At 38.5% G+C, this 21,968-nt stretch overlaps 1 protein-coding gene across 2 annotated transcripts in view; it reads right to left on the reverse strand.

Moving 5' to 3' along the window:
* The window catches only part of LOC123508874 (corticotropin-releasing factor receptor 1-like), a 128,236-nt gene that overhangs the window by 99,533 nt on the left and 6,735 nt on the right, over positions 1 to 21,968 (reverse strand). Inside the window, exons 1-2 of one of the 2 annotated variants that reach the window (XM_045262864.1) lie at positions 6,145 to 6,398; positions 2,361 to 2,478 (exon numbers count right to left, since the gene is read on the reverse strand). The gene's annotated coding sequence lies outside the window, so the exon portion shown is untranslated. Of the gene's footprint in view, positions 1 to 2,360; positions 2,479 to 6,144; positions 6,399 to 21,968 lie in introns of those variants that run through there. The other variant, XM_045262862.1, reaches the window with a different exon arrangement.

The raw sequence follows: 21,968 nt of genomic DNA on the forward strand, positions 1-21,968 counted from the left end.
TAATGCTTCTAGTGTTATCTTAAGGATTTTCAGGTTTTCTAGTGATAATTTGAAATTCTGTAGGGCGATTTTCATGATTCTAATGGCAGTTCAAGTTTTTTAAGGGAGTTTTTGATGATTCTAGTTAGTTGGAGATTTTCTAAAAGAGTTTCAATGATTCTACTACGCAACCACGCAGGCAAAGGAAAAGAAAAGGTTATGCATCGTCAGTGATGAAAGGCAAGAACTATGACTTTAACTATCTCTGTGATATTTAGAAATTAGCCTTGAGATATGAAACGTTCCATAGTTTAACCCTTCCTGTTAACTCTCTCTCTCTCTCTCTCTCTCTCTCTCCATAAACACACATTTCTGATAATAAAACCAATCAAAAGAAGAAAAAACAATAACAACATAATCACAACTCGAATAACACAACATACAACTCTCTCTCTCTCTCTCTCTCTCTCTCTCTCTCTCTCTCTCTCTCTCTCTCTCTCTCTCTCTCTCTCTCTCTCTCTCTCTCTCTCTCTCTGTACCAATGCCAGTGCCCGGTGCAAGGGAGAGAGGGGGAGTTGGGGGGCAGGGGGGGAAGGGTGCGGTCGCCAAGACATCCATTATGTAAAGCCACCAGCGCAGGTATGCATGTGAGTGAACCAGCCCACCTGTGTTACCTGAGGGCGTCTTATTGGTCTTGCTGGTGGTGGTGGTGGTGGTGGTGGTAGAGAAGAGATTATACTGACTAACATGTATAGATAGACAAATAGACAGATAAATAGACATTGTAGATAGAACATAGAGACAGGTAGACAGACAGGTATATAGATAGATAGATAGATAAATAGGTAGTAGTAGTAGTAGTAGTAGTAGTAGTAGTAGTAGTAGTAGTAGTAGTAGTAGTAGTAGTAGTAGTAGTAGTAGTAGTAGTAGTAGTAGTAGTAGTAGTAGTATAACAAACCAGTGGAATACGGGAAGTTACAAAACCGGAGAGAAAATCATGTCATCATAAGATCTAAACAACAATGAAGACTTCTTAGAACCACTGGAAAGACGCATGAATAAGTCACACACACACACACACACACACACACACACACACACACACACACACACACACACACACACACAAGAACGGAGCGGCATCCTGTCTTACTCTACATACACCGGCATCCTGTTTTACTCTACATACACTGAGACAAAAGAAACTAACCCCAGCTAACCTAACCCAACCACACCACAATGAAAATAAGTACATAAGTTTGCTGGACTTTTAATCACGCCTCTAGTATGTGATAGTTGTAATTTCGTGGTCTTTCCCTTCTGTGTTGCCTTCCCTTCATTAGATAGATAGATGTATAGACTGAAGATAGAGATAGATAGATAGATAGATAGATAGATAGATTTATTGACCACAAAAATACAAAAAATATATTCTATGATTGATACATTTATGGTTACGATCCATATTAAAACCAATAAAACGTAAACATGACCATACTTAAGAAACACTAAAATACTACTTCACTTGACATAAAACTATTAAAACTAAAAAAAAAATAGGTAAAACTTAAACACATAGTAAATTAAACCTTATCACTACAAAAACATAAAAGTAAAAAGTACAATTCAATCAAAAAGTATTAAAATATTATGAACACACTTGCAGACTGTCTCATAATCAGTTCTTTCTAGCATAAGAGTCACAAGGGATGTAACGTTGTACTGTTGTCGAGTCTGATAGATAGATAAATAAAATAGATACGTAGGTAGGTAGATAAAATAGATACATTGACGTCCTTCGAACAAAAGTCCATATTTTTTTTTTTTATGTAAGAGAGGAAGACTGGCCAAGGGTAAGAAAAATATAAAGGAATGGCCAGTCTTCTTATAGAGCATATAGAATTAATCAAAGGACAGGGACAAATGTCTTGAAACCTCCCTCTTAAATGTCTCAAAAACATTTCGATAAAAAAGAATAAATAAAGAAACAAATCACAAAAAACAAAACCAAAACCAAGAAAAGAAAAAAACAGAAAACACCCAAATAAAAAAATAGGAAAAAAAAGCCTTTACGGTGAAGAAGAAAAGAAACATCCATGAAAAAAAAAAATGACCTTACAAAACACACACACACACACACACACACACACACACACACACACACACACACACACAAACAAAAGCCAAAAAGAAAAAAAAGCACAGAAAACACCAAAAAGAAGTGAAAAAAAAGTGTCTGCGGTGAATAAGAGCAAACGAGTGGCGTGAAAAGCATGTCCCAGAGGCGACGCGTGGGCTGGAGAGGAGAGGAAAGGAGAGGAGAGGAGAGGAGAGGAGAGGAGAGGAGAGAGAGGTCAGGGATGGAATGATTCACTGCATACCTCCTGGCTCGGAAGTTGACACAGTGACCTTCGTGGCGGTGAGTGGGCAGCAGTGCAGAGGCGGAGACCACACCTGAGCCGAGAACGTGTCAAAAAGTCACGTTTTCTTCGCCAACACCTGTAGGATGGGAGTTATTCATTTATTTCATCTTTTTGGGAGATATTCATTCATTTTATCTTTTTATTCATTTATTTTCTGCAGGATGAGTGAGAAGAGATAGTTCATAGAAAGATGTTTTATTGAAAGAGAGACTACAATTCAAGTGGGCCCTTTTTTTCTAATTTTTTTTTCCTTTTTAGTTTTCCCTCTTACATAAAAAAAAAAAACTGTTAAGCTGGTGTCAGAATAAGGATAAGAGGAAGAAGGAGGTATGAAGGGGAAACAAAGAAGAGGAGGGTATATAGAACAGATTTTAGAGATCCTTAAGCTGGTCTAAGGGTGGTAGAGTAAAGAATAAGAGGAAGGAGGAGGTAAGAAGAGAAAAAGAGAAGAGGAGGGTACATTGAAAGGTAGCAGTTTTTAGGGAACTTAAAATGGTCTCAGGATGGTAGAGTAAAGAATAAGAGGAAGATAAAGGTGAGAAAAGGAAAAAGAGAGATGAGAGGAGGGTACATTGAAAAGGAATACACTCTAGAAAAGAGGAAAAGAGAATATAAAAAGGTAATAGATTATGGACCTTAACCCCTTCAGCATCAAGACACGTTTTCATATTCATTTTGGTTACTATTTGGTGATTTTATACAGCTTCACAAAATTACGTGAGGTTAAACAGTGAAGACTCTGGCAATTAATCTTGTGACCTCCTTAGACCCTTCCTAATGTCTATCAAATCGTCTAGTCACACCAAATAAATCTTGATAAAAATGCGTCCCAGTAGTGAAGGAGTTAAGCTGCTCTTGGGGTGGTGAAGTAAAGAATAAGAGGAAGGAAGTGGGAAGGAAAGAAGAGGAGAAGAGGGTAAAGAAATAGAGATAATGAAAAGAAAAAAAGGTGAAGGAAAGGAGAGTGAAAACAGAAAAGAAAGAGCTGAAAAAAGCAAAAAGAAATGAGAGAGAAATGGATAAGGAAATAAAGAAAAGAAAGAAGAAATTAAAATAAGAAAACGATAAAGGAAGATAAAAGAAAAAAGAAAACGTGGATAAAAAAAAAGGGGAGTAAGAAAAATGAGAAGATAACAAGGAAACAAAAAGAACAGGGAAAAAAAGAAACTGGATAAGGAAAAAACGAGAGGGAAGAAAGAAAAGAAAAATAAGTAAAAATGAAAAGAAAAAAGGAAACTGGAAGAAAAAAGAAAAATAAGAAAATAATGAGGAAATAAAGGAAAAGAAAAAAGAGAAATTGAATAAGAAAAAAACGAGAAAGGGAAGCAAGAAACAAAAAAAATATCAACGAAGAAGCAAAAATGAAAAAAAATCTCAGAAAAACGAGGAGAAAAAAAACGAAAAAGCAAAAAGAAACAAAAAATAGCTAAGAAAAAAACAAGAAAAATAAAAAAATATCAACGAAAAAAAGCAAAAATAAAAAAAAATCCCTGGCAAAGAAAAAAACGAGGAAGAGAAATAAGAAAAAAAAAGAAAAAAAAAAAAAACCTAAGAAAAACAAGGGAAAAATAAAAATAAAAAAAAATCAACGAAAAAGCAAAAAAGGAAAAAAATCACCCAATAAAAACCAGAAATCAGAAAAATAACGAAAAAAAAAAAACTAAGCTAAGAAAAAAACAAAAATGAAAATAACGATAAAGTAGCAATAAAAGCAAAAAAAAAAAATAAATAAATAAAAAAACTACTTCAGATAAAAGGAGAAATAATAAGAAACACGAGCCATCCCTTCGTTAATCAATAGAAGGGACCCTAAGGACACAATCCCTGAGAGATCCATTACCTGCCATCACGAGCCAGGTGTTCATATATCGCTCATCACAGGAACACAACACCTGGGTGGACTCGCGGACAGGTGAAGGTCTAGAAGGGGACACAAAGGATCGCAAAGGAAGAACAAGTGGTTTATTTCAGGTCGATTATTTCAGAAGTCTCATCATACTTGATTTTGAAGGATTGTTGGGATGGGGAAGATGAAGCGAAGAGAGAGGTGGAGTGGAGTGTAGAAAGGATGGGAAGCGGATTAAGGAAGGGAAGGAGAAGGAGAAGAAACCAACACCACCACCACCACCACCACCACCACCACCACTACCAACAACAACAACAACAACAACAACACAGAAGAGATGAAGAAAAAAAATAAAAGAACAAAGGAAAATAAAAGAAGAAGAAGAAGAAGAAGAAGAAGAAAACAAGAAAAAACAAAGAGGAGGAACATCAACATCAACAACAACAACAACAAAGAAGAGAAAAAAGAAAAAAAGAACAAAGAAGAATACGAAAAAGAAAAACAGGAACAAGAAGAGCAAGAACACGAACAAAGAAGAGAAATAGAACAGCAACAACAACAACAACAACAACAACAACAACAACAACACCACCACCACCACCACCAGGAGACCCAGGGGGGGGATGGAAGTGGGGAGGGGCACTCTAGGCAAAACACACGAGGCAAGCAGGCTAAACACAGTAATACCATAAGATTTTCCTCCCCGTAAGAGCTTCCTTGTCAGCAATCATCTCTCTCTCTCTCTCTCTCTCTCTCTCTCTCTCTCTCTCTCTCTCTCTTCAATTTAGTCCTTTTTTTTCCTCTCTCTCCTCTTTATTAGCTTCATCTCTTCCTTTCTTCCTTTACATCTTCTTTCCTCTTTCTCTCATCCTTTTTTTCCTTTTTTCTCCTTTCATTCTCTTTCGTCTCCTTTTCCTCACTTCGGAATCCTGATCTACTCCTTTTCTTTTTCTTTCTCCTTTTCTCTCCCTCACCTTTCCTTTACCTTCCTTCCTTCCTTTCTTCCTTCCTTCCCTTCTTCCTTCCTTCCTTTTCGGTATTTTTATTTATTTATTCCTATTCTTCTCCTTCCCTTTAATATTTCTCTTCTTCTGACTTCTCTTTCCTTCCCTCTTTCCTTCCTTCCTCCCTTTTCGGTATTTTTATTTCTTTATTCCTATTCTACTTTCCTTCAATCTTTCTTTTCTGACTCTCCTTTCTCTCTCTCTCTCTCTCTCTCTCTCTCTCTCTCTCTCTCTCTCTCTCTCTCTCTCTCTCTCTCTCTCAGCTTTAATATAACAGCACTTTCTTTATATTCCTTCTTTCCTTCTTCGCTTTCCTCACTTCCTTCATTTCCTTCTGCTTTCCCTTATTTTCCTCTCTTCCTGTCCTATCCTCAATTTTTATCATTTTCAACTTTCCTATAACCGTGTTTCCTTTACCTCCCTTCTTCATTTCCTCCTATTTTCCGTCATTTTCCTTCAATTTTCCTCTTCTTTCGCTCCTTTCAATTTATATCTTTCATTTTTTTCAATAGTCTCTCCTTTCAATTTTGTCATTTTCATCCCTTCTATAACCGTGTTTCCTTTACTTTCCTTCCTTCCTTCCTTCCTTCCTTCGCTTTCCTCACTCCCTTTATCTTTCTTCATTTCCTTCCATTTCTCTTCATTTTCCTCTTCTGGTCTTTCAGTTTACATTCTATTCACCTTTAACCCCTAAAGTACTATTCTGCTTACTATTTGGTGATTTTAAACAGCTTCAGAAACTCATGTGGGGGATTAAAATAGTGAAGACTGTGGCCATTAACCTTGTAACCTCCATAGACCTTAAGATGTCAATAAAATGGTCCAATCGTACACAAATCTCAAAGGTAAAAATGTGTCCCAGTACTGAAGGGGTTAACAACAATTGCCTTACCTTTACCTGCCTCAATTCCTTCCTTTCCTGATGTCTTCCTTCAATCTTCCCACTTCCTTCCTTCCTTCCTTCCTTCCTCTTGCTATTAATACACTGACCTTTGCTACAACCGCCCCGCCCTTCCTGTGTCTTCCTTCACTCCCTTCACTTCCCTTCTCTCGCGCCCCTCACTTCCTGTCTTAAGGCGCGTGGCTTAGCGAGGCTTACAGGGGCTTAGTGGTCCATACAGAGTGGGCTTCCTGGCTTCCTTCCTTCATCAGCTCACTGCACTGAAGCTGGTATGTGGTGCTTCAGTGGTTCAGTGGTTCAGTGTCTCAGAACCACAACCACTATTGCTCTTACTACTTCTCTTATATTCTTCTTCTTCTATACTATTAACTTTTATCTATTCATCTGTCTATTTGTCTCTATTACCAACTTTATTCACTATTGTATTCATTTGTTATCTTATCTATCTATCTGCTTATTCCTGCCTTTAGTATCTCTCTATCTATCTATCTACCTGTTGCTACCATCAGCCCTCTTTCTTATCCACCTACTTATCTATTTTTTATCTATCTGTCAGCCTATCTACTTATTAATCTATCTGGCTCTTATTTACCTCATCTACTTGACTATCTATTTGTCTATCTACCTATTTATTATCTATTTATCTGTGTCAGCCTCTCTACCTGTCAATTTGTCTACTTTTCTACCTGTGTGTTTACCTGTCCACCTGAAACACAGAGAGGCGAGCTATGTGGATGATCATTGGTCGATTTCTCATTTGTTATTCATCATCCTTATACACACTATCGGGACAGACAACGGCGCCTACCTGTCATTTCACTCACCACATTACTCAGAAGCTTACTCATATAATACCTGGCCTGTTTTATTCTTTATTTACTCACACATCTGCTTACTTTCTCACTCAATCGGTAAATGGATGGCCTGTTCTCTCACTCACTCACTCTCTCACTGTCTCATTCTCGTGCACTCATTTTTATGCACTCACTCACTCACTCACTCACTAGCAGACAAACAGTGACAATCCAAGAAGAGGAGAAGGAAAAGCAAGAGAAGAGAAAGAAAATTAAGGGACCACTCACTTACTCACTCACTCACTCACTCACTCACTCACTCACTCACTCACTCACTATGCAGACAAACAGTGACATTCCAAGAAGGGGAGAAGGAAAAACAGGAAAAGAGAAAGAAAAACAAGGAACGGGGAAGGGAAAACAAACAAAGCTATGACCCTCCTCGTTAACAAACCACTCTGATAAATTTCCTGCGACTTCCCTCTCTTCTTCTTCTTCCTCTCCTCCTCCTCCTCCTCCTCCTCCTCCTCCTCTTTCTCTTTCTTCTCCTTTTTGTTTGTGTCGCATCGCTGCATTCTCCACGGAAAGGGAAATACGTTAATGATGATAACAAGGAAACAGAGACAATTATAACAATAGTGTAATGAATAATGTTGATAATGATGATAATGGTGATGGTAATAATAATAATAAATACGTGAATACATAACGACAACAACATCATCGCAACAGTTTCAGCATTCATTTTAAAGCAACAAAGAGGAACAAAGTAAAATAAAAGCAAATAAATATATTAATAGAAGAATAATGATAACTTAAAGTATATAAAATCAGTCTTTAATTTAGCCATTACTGAAAACTTATTCCCCATCTTTCGACTTACAACAACAACAACAATAACAACAACAACGACAACAACAACAATAACAACAACAACGACAACAACAACTACTACTAAAACAACAACAATAACAAAAAAAACAACGACAACAACAATGACAACAACAATAACAACAACAACAACAACAACAACAGTAACAAACTACCACAACTCCACTTCCTCATGTCAGCACATCGTCTCATCTCTACGAAACTGCCACTTGAGTCACCACAAAGTTATCTCAGCGGTCAACCATTCAACCATTCAACCATTAAACCATTTGTTCTCTCAGTCCACTCAGTGATCCATCCAGCCATCTCTATCACTTCCTCTTCCTACTTTCTCCTCGTTATTCATCTTATTTGTTGATCATTCTTCTACTTTATTCCATCTATCTATCCATATTTTTCTTGTTTTTGCTTTTTTTTTGCTTTCTCTTCTTTTGTACATTTTTTTTCAGTTTCATTGTTTTTCCTTTTTTTTCATTATTTGTTGATCATTCTTCTAGTTTCTTCAATCCATCTATCCATCTTTGTTTTTGTTCTCTCTTTGTGTTCTTTTGTATCTTCTTTCTCAGTTTCATTATTCTTCCTTTTTTTTCATTATTTGTTGGTCACTCTTCTAGTTTATTCAATCCATCTATCCATCTATCCATATTTGTTTTTTATTTTTCTTTGTGTTCTTTTGTATATTCTTAGTTTCATTATTCTTCCTTTTCTTCATTAATTTATCTATCCATCTATGTCTGTTTTTCTCTTTGTGTTCCTTTGTGCATTCCATTATTCTCTCTTTCTTAATTTCCCTCTATTGTCTCTTCATTTTCTCTTCTTGTGGCTTTTCAATTTACATTCTATTCGCCTTCAATACAACTGGCCTACCTTTACCTGCCTCGCTCTGTTTTGTGTCCGTGCCTGTGTTTGTTTCCTTTGTGTTCTTGTTGTGTCTCTTGGTGTTCATTTCTTGCCTCTCTGTGTTGCTTTGTGTATCCTTTATGCTCGTGTTTATATTCTCTTTCTTTGTGTTTCTTAGTGTCTGCTTTATTTCTCTCCTTTCCTCTTCTTCTCGTAAAGTAATTTTATCGACCATTCATTCATTCATTCACTCAGTCAGCCAGTCAGTCAGTCAGTCAGTCAGTCATTAAGTAATCTCATCAACCATCCATTCAGTCAGTCAGTCAGTCAGTCAGTCAGTCAGTCAGTCAGTCAGCCAGTCAGTCAGTCAGTCATAAAATAATTTCATCGACCATCCATTCAGCCAGCCAGCCAGCCAGTCAGCCAGTCAGCCAGCCAGCCAGCCAGTCAGCCAGCCAGCCAGCCAACCAGTCAGCCAGTCAGCCAGCCAGACAGCCAACCAGTGAATCGATCTGTCAGTCAGTCAGTCCATTATTCCTACATCTATACATTCCTACATTCAATAGCTCTTCCTCTTCCCTCTCAGCCTCCTCCTGTTATCGTCCCACAATGCACCGCGGCTCACTTGCTCACTTCACTCACCACAATGCTCTTCCTGCCATCTTTCCTTAGAGAAGAGAAAAGAAACTAAAGATAGAAATAAAGAACAGGAGGAGAAAAATGAAAAAAAAGTGAGGAAGTGGAAGGGAAGGGAAAAATGAAGCAAAGGAAAGATGGGAGGAAAAAATGAGGAAGAGAAAAATGCTCACTTCACTCATAACAATGGTCTTCCTGCCGTCTCTCCTTTACTGACTTACGGAGCCTTCAATCAGTACACTTCCTCCCGGCTTTCCTTCACTGACTCATGGATGGAATATTTGTATCTCTTATCGCTGGAATTATGAAAACCCTTGAAAAACCATCTCTCTCTCTCTCTCTCTCTCTCTCTCTCTCTGTTGTGTGTGTGTGTGTGTGTGTGTGTGTGTGTGTGTGTGTGTGTGTGTGTGTGTGTAAGCATTCAATCCTCCTGTTAGTGTATCCCCATAAGTTACCATTACTTTGTCTTCTCAGCACTTACTCACCTGGAAAATGAGTAATCTTTCACTTGTGTACCTTCTCACCTCTAAGTTTTCTCCAGCTTGTCTTCCCCAACACTCACAGAGACTCACTTAGAAAAGGCCATAAGGTTTCAGTCTTTTCATCTTTCACAGATATTCAGAAATCAAATGAAGTTCACAAGCATATGTTTTTTTTTTCTAGACTACAAACACATGTCTTACGGTTAAAAAAAAAAATGCTCTTCCTTAGTCAAAAAAATAGAAAAATAACTTATTTGTGATTTCTTCGTGTCCATAACATTTTCTACTGCGATAGCAAAAAATAAGCATTAGACGGAAAAGGTTGAAATAATAAAAAGAAACAAAGAAATTAACGCAACATTGATACTCAGAAATCAATCTTAAGGTTTAAGAAATGTTCTTCGTTAGTTAAATTATAGAAAATAAAAAAAATAAGAAAAAACGCTTATTTGTGACTTATCCGTTTTCCTTATTTTTCATTCGTTCTCTTCGTTCTCTTCCTCCTTCTTTTATCTTATCTTACTCTTCTCTTAATTTCCTTCCTTTATCTTCCCTTCCCTCTCTTCTACTGCGATAGCAAAAAATAAACATTAGACGGAGAAGGTTAAAAAAAAAAAAAAAGTAAAAAAACAAGACTAACGCTACATCTCCCGCTAAGTGACGCCGGAATGGGAATTGAACCAGTAGTTACCAGTTCCCCAGCGACCCAGTTTACCACGTCCACGGGTCTTCGCAAGGCTTCAGAGAGGAATGTGTTGCGTGCATTCCGTGTCCGGGCTCTTGACTGTCTGTTGCTACACGGAACGAGAAGCTACGGGAAGTTTTCAAGGCTTTACTGGGGGACAGGTGTGTGTGTGTGTGTGTGTGTGTGTGTGTGTGTGTGTGTGTGTGTGTGTGTGTGTGTGTGTGTGTGTGTTTATCTCGACATCACCTGAAGGGATTCTGGCGCCAAATGTTAAAGGTAAGGTAAGGTAAGGCAAGGTAAGGTAGGGTTAGATGAGGTAAAGTTAGGTTAGTTAAGGTAAGGTAAGGTTAGGTTAGGTTAGGTTAGGTTAGGTTAGGTTAGGTAAGGTAAGGTTAGATAAGGTAAGATAAGGTTAGGTAAGGTGAGTGTACCTAAGGTGTGTCTGCCAGCTCTCTCTCTCTCTCTCTCTCTCTCTCTCTCTCTCTCTCTCTCTCTCTCTCTCTCTCTCTCTCTCTCTCTCTCTCTCTCTCTCTCTCTCTCTTACAGGCAAAAATCGTACCATTCAACTCTGTATCAAACCACCTCCTGAAGCCACACACACACTCACACACACACACACACACACACACACACACACACACACACTGCCGTATTGGTAGTGACAACAAATGACAATAAATCAAGTAGCATTATACAAGGCGAGGGACTTCATTGTTTTTTGTCTCTTGGTGAGTGTGTCCCCAGCACCACCTCCCTTGGATACTGGTGGTGGTGGTGGTGGTGGTGGTGGTGGTGGTGGTGGTGGTGGTGTTGCTGAGGCTGGTGCAATAATGTCGAGTCACCAGGTGTAATGAGAAGTGTTCCCCTCCCATCTCTTCCCCTCCCTTCTCATCCCCTCCCCTCACTTCACCACTTCACTATGCGCCAAATCCCTCCTTCTCCTCCTCCTTTTCCTCCTCTTCTTCCTTCTTCTTCTTCTTCTTCTTCTTCTTCTTCTTCTTCTTCTTCTTCTTCTTCTTCTTCTTCTTCTTCTTCTTCTTCTTCTTCTTCTTCTTCTTCTTCTTCTTCTTCTTCTTCTTCTTCTTCTTCTTCTTCTTCTTCTTCTTCTTCTTCTTCTTCTTCTTCTTCTTCTTCTTCTTCTTCTTCTTCTTCTTCTTCTTCTTCCTCCTCCTCCTCCTCCTCCTCCTCCTCTTCCTATATCACCTATTCATCGATCAGATCTTATTCTTTCTCTTCTTTTTTTCCAGATATAATCTCTTTCCCTTTCTTTCCCTTCTTTTTTTTCTATATTCCCCTTTTTTCCCCATTTCCTTTATTCATTTTTCTTTCCTTTTTTCTTTTTGTTTCCTTTCACTGCTATTACTACTGCTACTACTACTACTACTACTACTACTACTACCACCAGCCACTCCCTTACCTAACTCCTCTTTCTTTCCTCTTTCATCTATTAAAACTCGTCTCCCCTTACATGAGTCACCTCTCTTTCTCTTCCTCTCTCTCTTTATTCCCGCAAGTCTAGTCAGCCACTCCCTTTTCCCCTCACTCCTCCACCTGCTCCTCCTCTCCCCTCAGCTCTTACCCTCATCACGCTCCTCTGTCTAGTGTAAGCCAATTATGTTTTTTTCTTTCTCTTTTCTTCTTTTTCCTCTTTTCTTCTCTGTTTGGTTTTCTCATCTCTTCTCTTTTTACTGCTTCTCTCTTGTTTTTTTCTTTATTTTCCTCGTCTGTTATTTTTTGTTTTCTTTTTGTATCTTTCCTTTCCTTCTCCGTGTTTCCTTTCTCTTGTTTTTTTTCTCTCTCTCTTCTTCACTTTTTTACATTGTTTTCCTTCTCCTTCCTTCCTTTCCCTTATCTTCCTTTCCTTTGTTTCCTTCCCTCATTTCCCTTTCCTTCCCTCTTCTTCTCCCTTCCTTTTTCTTTCATTCGTTCTCTTCGTTCTCTTCCTCCTTCTTTTATCTTATCTTACTCTTCACCTTGCTTTCTTTCCTTTATCTTCCCTTCCCTCTCTTCTTACCCTCCTTTCCTTTCCTTCTTTTTTTTCTTTTCTTCCTTCTTATTATTTTTTCTTCTTTGTTTTCCTTTCTTTATCTATTTCATCTTCCCTTCGCTGTCTTCCTATCCTTCTTTCCCTTCTCTTTCTTTTCTTCCTTCTTTCTCTTTTGTCTTACTTTGCTCCTTCCTCTCTCCTTAACCTCACCTTCCTGCCTTCCTTTCTCTCTCCCCTCCATTCTTTCTCTTTTATTTCCTTTCTTTCTTCTCCTTTTTTGCTTCCTCTTATTTAATTTTTCTCTCCCCTCTTTTCCTTCCCTTCTCTTTCCTTTCTTTCTTCTTTTTGCTTCTTCCCTCCTTTACCTTATCTTACGTTCATTTCTCGTTCTCCTCTTTTCTTTCCCTTCTCTTTCCTTTTTCTCTGTTTGCTTCTTCCCTATATTTTACCTTATCTTCCTTCATTTCTCTCTCCTCTCCTTTTCTTCCCTTCTCTTTCCTTTCTTTCTTCTCTTTTTTTATTCTTCCCTCTCTTCTCCCATATCTTCCCTTCATTTCTCTTTCCCTTCCCTTCCCTTCCCTGCCTTCTCTTCCCTCGCCTCCTCTTTCACGACGTAGCGGCTTCCCGGAATTCAAGTGCTGAGTGTTCCTGATCCCCGCTGACGCCTCCGGGCACACATTACTTTCCCTCCGACAGACGCTGCTGATCGAAATACATAAAATTGTCTCCCTCACTCCTTCCACACGGTCAAGGCCAACACGGGGATAAAAGAACTCAATATTGTTAAAAGTATTGATTATGTGCTGCTTACTATACAGCTTCGGAAACTTATGTGGGGGATTAAACTAGTGAAGACTGTGGCCATTAATCTTCTGACCTCCATAGACCTCTCCTAATGTCAATAAAATGGTCTAATCGTACACTAATCTCAAGGTAAAAATGTGTCTCAGTATTGAAAAGGTGATGTAGACAGGGAAGTTAGTGCTAAATAAATGACAGGTAAGAAGGGAGTGCTAGTGATAAAAAGGAGGTTCAAAGAGAAAGAGAAAGAGTGTATAGACAAAAAAAAAAAAAACGTGAATATTAGAAGGGAAAAATGTGTAAGGAAGAAAGATTGAAGTGAAATGAAGAAGGAAGAGAGGAAGATCTGGCGTGTATGAACCAAAGACCCGTGTGTGTGTGTGTGTGTGTGTGTGTGTGTGTGTTAAAGGTGTTGATGACTCGGGTGAGGTTTAGAATTATAATGTTTTAAGGTTATAGACAGTTGAGTGAGGAATGCTGGTAGTCCCTCGTAGTGATAAATAAATAAATGACAGGTAAGGACTCTATATTGTTAAAGGTTATGATTATGTGATAGTTGATGACCTGAGTGTGGTTTCTATTAGATTATACTAATTTATTAAGGTTGTGTAGAAAGACAGATGAAAGAATGTTGTTAGTTGTTAGTAGTGGTAAATAAATGGCAGGTACGGGCTTAATAAAGATGTTGATTATGTGGTAGGCTCCTCAAGTATGGTTGCTATAGGATTATACTGTCTTGTTAAAGTTACGTGGGCGGACAGAGGGGTGAGGGATGCTGGTAGTTGTTAGTTAAGGTGAAATAAATATCAGGCACACACTCAATATTGTTAAAGATGTTGATTATGTAATTGTTGCTATAGGATTAAATTGTGTAACGTTATGTGGACGGACAGATGGGTGAGGGATGCTGGTAGTTGTTAGTTAAGGTGAAATAAATAACAGGCACACACTCAATATTGTTAAAGATGTTGATTATGTAATTGTTGCTATAGGATTAAATTGTGTAACGTTATGTGGACGGACAGATGGGTGAGGGATGCTGGTAGTTGTTAGTTAAGGTGAAATAAATAACAGGCACACACCAATATTGTTACAGGCGTTGATTATGTGACAGTTTATGACCTGAGTGTGGTTTCTATTGTATTATACTAACCTAACCTAACCTAACCTAACCTATGTAGAAAGACAGATGAACGAATGTTGTTAGTTGCTAGCTGTGGCAAATAAATAAATAACAGGTACACAGTTAATCTTGTTGCAGGTGTTGATTATGTAATTGATGATGACTCGAGAATAGTTGCTATACGATTAAATTGCGTAAGGTTAGTAGTAGTAGATAAATTATTTGTACGATAGATACAGAAATACACGACTTCAAATTTTTTAAGGGTTTTCAAATAGATAAATGAGTGGCAAGCGTTCAGTATTGTTATTGAATTAGACAAATGCACTTAAGAATATTTCCGTGCTTTACCTGCTTCTGTGTTTCCCTACTCATATATTTCTTTTTCCTTTTTTTTTTCATTTTACAGGAATTAGTCAAAGTTGTAATGTCTTTTGCTATCAAACTATCATATCTGTCCTGAGATGTAAAGTTTGGACACACACACACACACACACACACACACACACACACACACACACACACACACACACACAGACAGACTAATCTCCAGCACACACATTTCCACTGATTTATTGCTCTTCTTGGAAAACTGTATTTCTGCACATCTTTTCCTCTTTTTCCTTAGATTTCCTGTGTCCTCTTAGCGCTCTGGCCGTGTGTGTGTGTGTGTGTGTGAGTGTCCTTGACGCGAAAAAGAAGCCCAGCACTGATGCGAAACACGGCTCGGGGTAAAAACATCACGGCTTCGAAGCTTCGGACAGCCTCCTCTAGGGACTAATAAAACACGCTCAAGTATTCGCTCCTTTCTCACGTGGATGGCACCTCTCACTCACCGGTCTTCCTCCTCCTCCTCCTCCTCTCCTCTTCTTCCCCTTTCTCCTCCTCCTATCCCTTCTTTACTATCTTGTCTCTCCCACTAACTGCTCTAATGGTCGCTTGTTGTTTGTACTTCCTTTGTGTTCCTTTATATTTCTCCTCTTCCTCCTGTAATTCCTCCTTCTCCTCCTCCTATTCCTCCTCTTTCTTCTATACTATCTTGTCTCCCGCTAATGTCACTAATGGTTTCTTGCTGTTTGGACTTCCTTTGTGTTCCTTTATGTTTCTCCTCTTCCTACTCCTCCTTCTCCTCCTTTTTCTTTCCGTTTCCTTCTTCTCTCCTCTCTTCCCTTCCTCTCCGTTTTCTTTCCCGTCTCACGTTTTTTTCTCATTTCCTCTTCCTTCTCTGACTGTTTCTCCTCTTCCTACTCCTCCTCCTCCTCCTCCTCCTCCTCCTCCTCCTCCTCTTCTTCTTCTTCTTCTTCTTTTTCTTCTTCTTTCTGTTTCCTTTCCTTCTCTCTTCTCTTCCTTTTCCTCTTCGTTATCTTTCCACTATCCTGTTTTTTTCCCTTTTCTTTCTCTAATTTCTTTAATCTTTTTTTTTTCCTCTTCCTTTTTTCTACTCCTCTTTCCTTTTCTTTTGTGTTTCTTTCTCTCCTCTTCCTCCTCTTTTTATTTCTTTTGCCTCTCTTTCTCTCCTGTTCCTCCTCTTCTTCCCTTTCCATTTCCTATTCTTTCGTCTCTCCTTCTCCTCGTCTTCTTCATCCAAGCATTATTTATTTATCTATCTTTTTATCTATCTATTTTATTTATTACCTATTGGTTTATTTATCGCTTTCCTCGTCTTCCTCTGCACAAAAACTCGTCCCTCTCCCTCTCTCTCTCTCTCTCTCTCTCTCTCTCTCTCTCTCTCTCTCTCTTAGGTAATTTTGTCAGGAAGGCGGAAAACCAAGACATGTTTGGGTTCACGTTATCACTTACTTGAGATGATGTGTGTGTGTGTGTGTGTGTGTGTGTGTGTGTGTGTGGTAGTTGCTTTGAGTGGGAGATATACGTGTTTAGCTGTAGTAGTGTAGTAGCGGACTGGGTGATGACAATGTGCGTGGTTAACTGTGGCAGACTATAGTAGGGCTAGTTTGAAGGGGTGGTGAAGTGTGGTAGAGTGTAGCTATAGTCTGCAGTGTGGTAAATTGTGCGAGGGTGTAGTGTGTTAATTCATTCTGAGTAGGTAAAGTAAATGTGGTTGAGTGAGGTAGTGGGTGGGAGAGGAGAGGTGTGGTGGGAGTGGGAGTGGGGAGGGTTCACTTAGGATTCACTCAGGGTTCGAGCAGAAGGTTCAGGTTCCAGACAGGAGTGAGGCAAATACCGGTATATGAAACAGGTAATTAAATAAGATCACGTGAGCACCGAGATGATCGTGGTGTGCTGTGTGTGTGTGTGTGTGTGTGTGTGTGTGTGTGTGTGTGTGTGTGTGTGTGTGTGTGTGTGTGTGTGTGTGTGTGTGTCAGGGAGTGTTGTGATAAAAGGGAGGTTCAAAGAGAAAGAGAAAGAGTGTGTAGACAGAAAACAATAAAAAAAACGTGAATATTAAAAGGGAAAAATGTGTATGAAAAAAAGATTTGAGTGAAATGAAGGAAGAGAGGAAGATCTAGCGTTTATGAACCAAAAACCCGTGTGTGTGTGTGTGTGTGTGTGTGTGTGTGTGTGTGTGTGTGTGTGTGTGTGTGTGTGTGTGTGTGTGTGTGTGTGTGTTTACCTTTACGAATTCTTCCCATGTTTTAATCTTTAATACTTATCTATCTCCCTATCTATCTATCTACCTAACTATCTATCTATTTATCTATCTGTCTATTTATCACAAGCGTTTTATAATTTTATTGCCACACAAAATATCTTCTATAAACACCTGTGATGTCTTAATCGTTTCTGTCCCATAAATCACAAATAATTCATCATTTCCAGTGGCTCATTTCCTGGAAAAGATTGTAAAATAGGACACATATGACGAGAAAAGTCGTGGGTGATGAAACTATAAGGGAAAAAATGTATTGATTCAAAGATTACACAACTTCAAGACTCCAAGTGGTTTAAAATTTGTGGATGATGAAACTATAATGAAAAAAAAATGTGATTATTATGTAATTTAGGAGAAAAGTGGATTAAAATTTGTAGATGATGAAACTATAATAAAAAAAATGTATTGACATGTAATATTGGACAAAAGTGGATTAAAATTTGTAGATGGTGAAACTATAAAGAAAAAAAAATGTGATTATTATGTAATTTAGGAGAAAAGTGGATTAAAATTTGTAGATGATGAAACTATAATGAAAAAAGTATTGACATGTAATATTGGACAAAAGTGGATTAAAATTTGTGGATGATGAAACTATGAGAAAAAAATGTAGTGATTTATGTAATTTAGGACAAAAGGAGATTAAAACATGTGGATGGTGAAACTATAATCTAAAAAAATGTAGTGATTATTATGTAATTTAGGAAAAAAAGTGAATTAAAATTTGTAGATGATAAAACTATAATGAAAAAAAAAATTGACTTATGTAATATAGGAAAAAAGTGGATTAAAACCTGTGGATGGTGAAACAATAATGATAAAAATGTAGTGATTATTATTACATTACATTATTACAACCTTATCGACTCCAGATCATATTAACTGCAAAAGACTGTAATAGAGGAAAAAAATTGGATAAAAAAAATAGTGGATGATGAAACTATAAGAAAAAAATATGTAGTGATTGAAAGATTACAACTTTAGAAACTGTAGATAACAAAGACATGGATAAAAGTTGTGGCTGATTATAAGAAGAAGAAAGGAATTGAAGGAAAGACGCTCAGAGAAGTACAAGGATTAAGTTTCAAGTGTTCCAAGAAATTTACAGCATGTGGTAAGTTTCCCTGAACAACAAAATTTGGTTTGAAATAAGAGAAGGTGGCAACGAAAACATTAGTAAACTGTAAAAAAAAAAAAAAAATGAAAAAAAAAAAGAAACACTGGGTCATTTTTTTACCTTGAGATTTTGTGTACGATTAGACCATTTTATTGACATTAGGAAGGGTCTATGGAGGTCAGAAGATTAATAGCCACAGTCTTCACTACTTTAACACCCCAAATAAGTTCCTGAAGCTGTATAAAATCACCAAATAGTCACCAAAATTAATACAGAAACGCGTCACGGTACTCGAGGGTTTAAAATTGCAGGAATTGAGAAAATAAACTACAAAAGAACTACATCAATTCACTGTAGACAACAAAAATGCGCCAATGTTCAAGAGAATATCGCGACCAACGAACTAAAGAATAAGTAAAATAAAAAAAAAGGAATAAAAAGGAAAGGATGACAGTAAAAACCCAAAATTTCAGTTTCACGTTTGGAAATTTAACTTTGTTGAGAGAGAGAGAGAGAGAGAGAGAGAGAGAGAGAGAGAGAGAGAGAGAGAGAGAGAGAGAGCTACGAAAAAGACAAGAAAGGACATAAGTAAAGACGACAAAGGATCAGAAACGCAAAAATAATAATAGAGAGAGAGAGAGAGAGAGAGAGTGAAGGATGACGCAGTTAACATCTCTCCACGACACACCAGCGACGAGTCATCAACCAAAGCACCAAGTAAGTTTTCTCGCATTCATTAAAACACACACATGCTTATATTCCTCTCTTTAGCCTCACCTCTCTCTCTCTCTCTCTCTCTCTCTCTCTCTCTCTCTAATCTGTAAGTTCTTTGTTTAGTTTGCTTTATTTTCCTTTCCTTCTCTTTTCCAACTGCGATGTTACTGTTCTGGTGTTTGTGTTAGTGTTGTTCTTGTTTGTTGTTGTTTTTATTTCTATCGTCATCTAACATCATCATAAGCATCAGCAATAACAATGAGAGCAGCAACGATAAACAACAACAACAACAACAACAACGATAAACAACAACAACAACAACAAATGATAGCCAAGAAAGAGCATACGAAATAATCATACTACTACTACTACTACTACTACTACTACTACTACTACTACTACTACTACTACTACAATGATCAAAAGAACAAAAGACAGGAACAGGAACAGGGAAAAGCAAGAGCAAATGAAGAAATATTAAACCGCCTTGGAGACACGCCCAACATTCTTGATCTTTTCCTAACCTCCAACCCTTCTGCTTACTCTGTTAAACTTTCCTCTCCGTTGGGCTCCTCCGACCACAATCTAATTTCCGCTACCTGTTCTATCACTCCAGTGCAGCCTCAGGACCCGCCTAAGCGGAGGTGCTTCTGGCATTTTAACTCTGCTAAGTGGGAGGAACTAAGGCAGTACTATTCTGATTTCCCTTGGGATGATTATTGTTTTCATGTCAGAGATCCTTCTCTTTGTGCCGAGCGCATAACAGAGGTGATTATCTCTGGCATGGAGCTATACATTCCTCATACTTTCTCTAACCCTAAAGCTAAAAAGCCTTGGTTTAACTCTGCTTGTTCTCGTGCTGTCAATGATAGAGAGGCGGCTCACAAACGGTTCCGTAGCCATCCAACTGCTGAAACTCATGCCCTATATATTTCTGCCCGTAATCATGCCAAATCTATTCTCCAACTTACTAAAAACTCTTTCATCAATAGAAAATGTCAAAGTCTTTCCAATTCTAACTCCTCTCGAGATTTCTGGCATCTAGCCAATAATATCTCTAACAACTTTACTTCTTCGTCTTTCCCTCCTTTACTTCATCCAGATGGCTCTACAGCTGTCTCTTCTTTTCTAAAGCTGAACTCTTCGCTCAAACCTTTGCTACCAACTCAACTTTGGATGATTCTGGGCATATTCCTCCTACTCCTCCACCCTCTGACTACTTCATCCCTAAAATTAAAATTCTTTATAAAGACGTTTTCCTGGCCCTCTCTGGCCTTGATTCTCGGAAGGCTTACGGTCCGGATGGAGTCCCTCCTGTTGTTCTCAAAACTGTGCTTCCGAACTCGCTCACTGCCTGGTCAAACTCTTTCATCTGTGTCTCTACTTCTATTTATCCTTCTTGCTGGAAGTTTGCTCACATTCAACCTGTCCCTAAAAAGGTGACCACTCCAATCCTTCTAACTACCGCCCTATAGCTTTGATTTCCTGCCTTTCTAAAGCCTTTGAGTCTATCCTTAATAGGAAGATAATGAGGCATCTATCAGCTCACAACCTTCTCTCTGATTGCCAGTATGGTTTCCGTAAAGGCAGATCTACTGGTGATCTTCTTACTTTCCTAACTGAATCTTGGTCATCCTCTTTAGGGACTTCGGTGAAACCTTTGCTGTCGGCCTTGACATATCGAAAGCCTTCGATAGAGTCTGGCACAAATCTTTAATTTCTAAACTACCCTCCTACGGATTCTATCCTTCTCTCTGTACCTTCATCTCCAGTTTCCTTTCCGATCGTTCTATTGCTGCTGTAGTAGACGGTCACTGTTCTTCCCTAAAACTATCAACAGTGGTGTTCCACAGGGTTCTGTCCTATCACCCACTCTCTTTCTATTATTCATCAATGATCTCCTAAATCTGACTCAATGCCCTATCCACTCCTATGCTGATGATACCACCTGCATTATTCAACAGCGTTCAACAGACGCCCAACCCAACAACAATTAAATGACTCAAGGCGAGATGCTATAGGACGCCTAACTTCTGATCTTTCACTTGTTTCTGATTGGGGCAGAGAAAACCTGGTTTTGTTCAATGCCTCAAAACTCAATTTCTACAACTATCTACTCGACATAACCTTCCAGACAACTATCCTCTCTTCTTCAATAACACTCAACTTCCCTCTCCTCTACATTAAACACACTCGGTCTATCCTTCACTAAAAATCTAAACTGGAAATTTCACATCTCTACTCTTGCTAAATCAGCTTCCAAGAAGTTAGGTGTCCTGTGGCGTCTTCGTCCATTTTCTCTCCCTCCCAGCTGCTTGCTCTGTACAGGGCCTTATCCGCCCGTGTATGGAGTATGGCTCTCATGTCTGGGGGATCCACACACAGCTTTACTAAACAAGGTGGAATCTAAAGCTTTTCGTCTTATCAACTCTTCTCCTCTAACTGACTGTCTTGATTCTTTAAGTCACCGCCGCAATGTTGCATCTTTATCTGTCTTCTACCGCTGTTTTCATGCTGTCTGCTCTTCTGAACTTGCTAACTGCATGCCTTCCCCTCCTGCGGCCTCGCTGCACAAGACTCTCTACTTCTTCTCATCCCTATTCTGTCCATCTTCCTAATGCAAGAGTTAACCAGTATCTTCACTCCTTCATTCCCTACACTGGTAAACTCTGGAACTCTCTACCTGTGTCTGTATTTCCACCTGCCTATGACTTAAACTCTTTCAAAAGAGGAGTGTCAAGACACCTCTTACGTTAACTGGACCCTCCTTTTAGATTTTTTTTGTTTTTTCTTTCTCCTACTTTCCTCTAAACAGGGCCTGGCAACCAGCGGGATTTTTTTTCAAACACTGTTTTCCCTTGGCCAGTGCCCTTGTAATGTAAAAAAAAAAAAAAAAAAAAAAAAACAGGAGATATGAGGCAAGAATTCAAGCACTCACATCTATACCATCACTCATTAACGCACACACACACACACACACACACACACACACACACACACTAAACTTAAGCCTCCTCGCCATCCTTCATTGTATATTTTCATTATATATGTACTACCATCTGAATAAACAGTGTATTATTATTATTACACACACACACACACACACACACACACACACACACACACACACA

This window comes from Portunus trituberculatus, chromosome 25 (genome assembly GCF_017591435.1).
Source record: "Portunus trituberculatus isolate SZX2019 chromosome 25, ASM1759143v1, whole genome shotgun sequence".
Lineage (NCBI taxonomy): Eukaryota > Metazoa > Arthropoda > Malacostraca > Decapoda > Portunidae > Portunus > Portunus trituberculatus.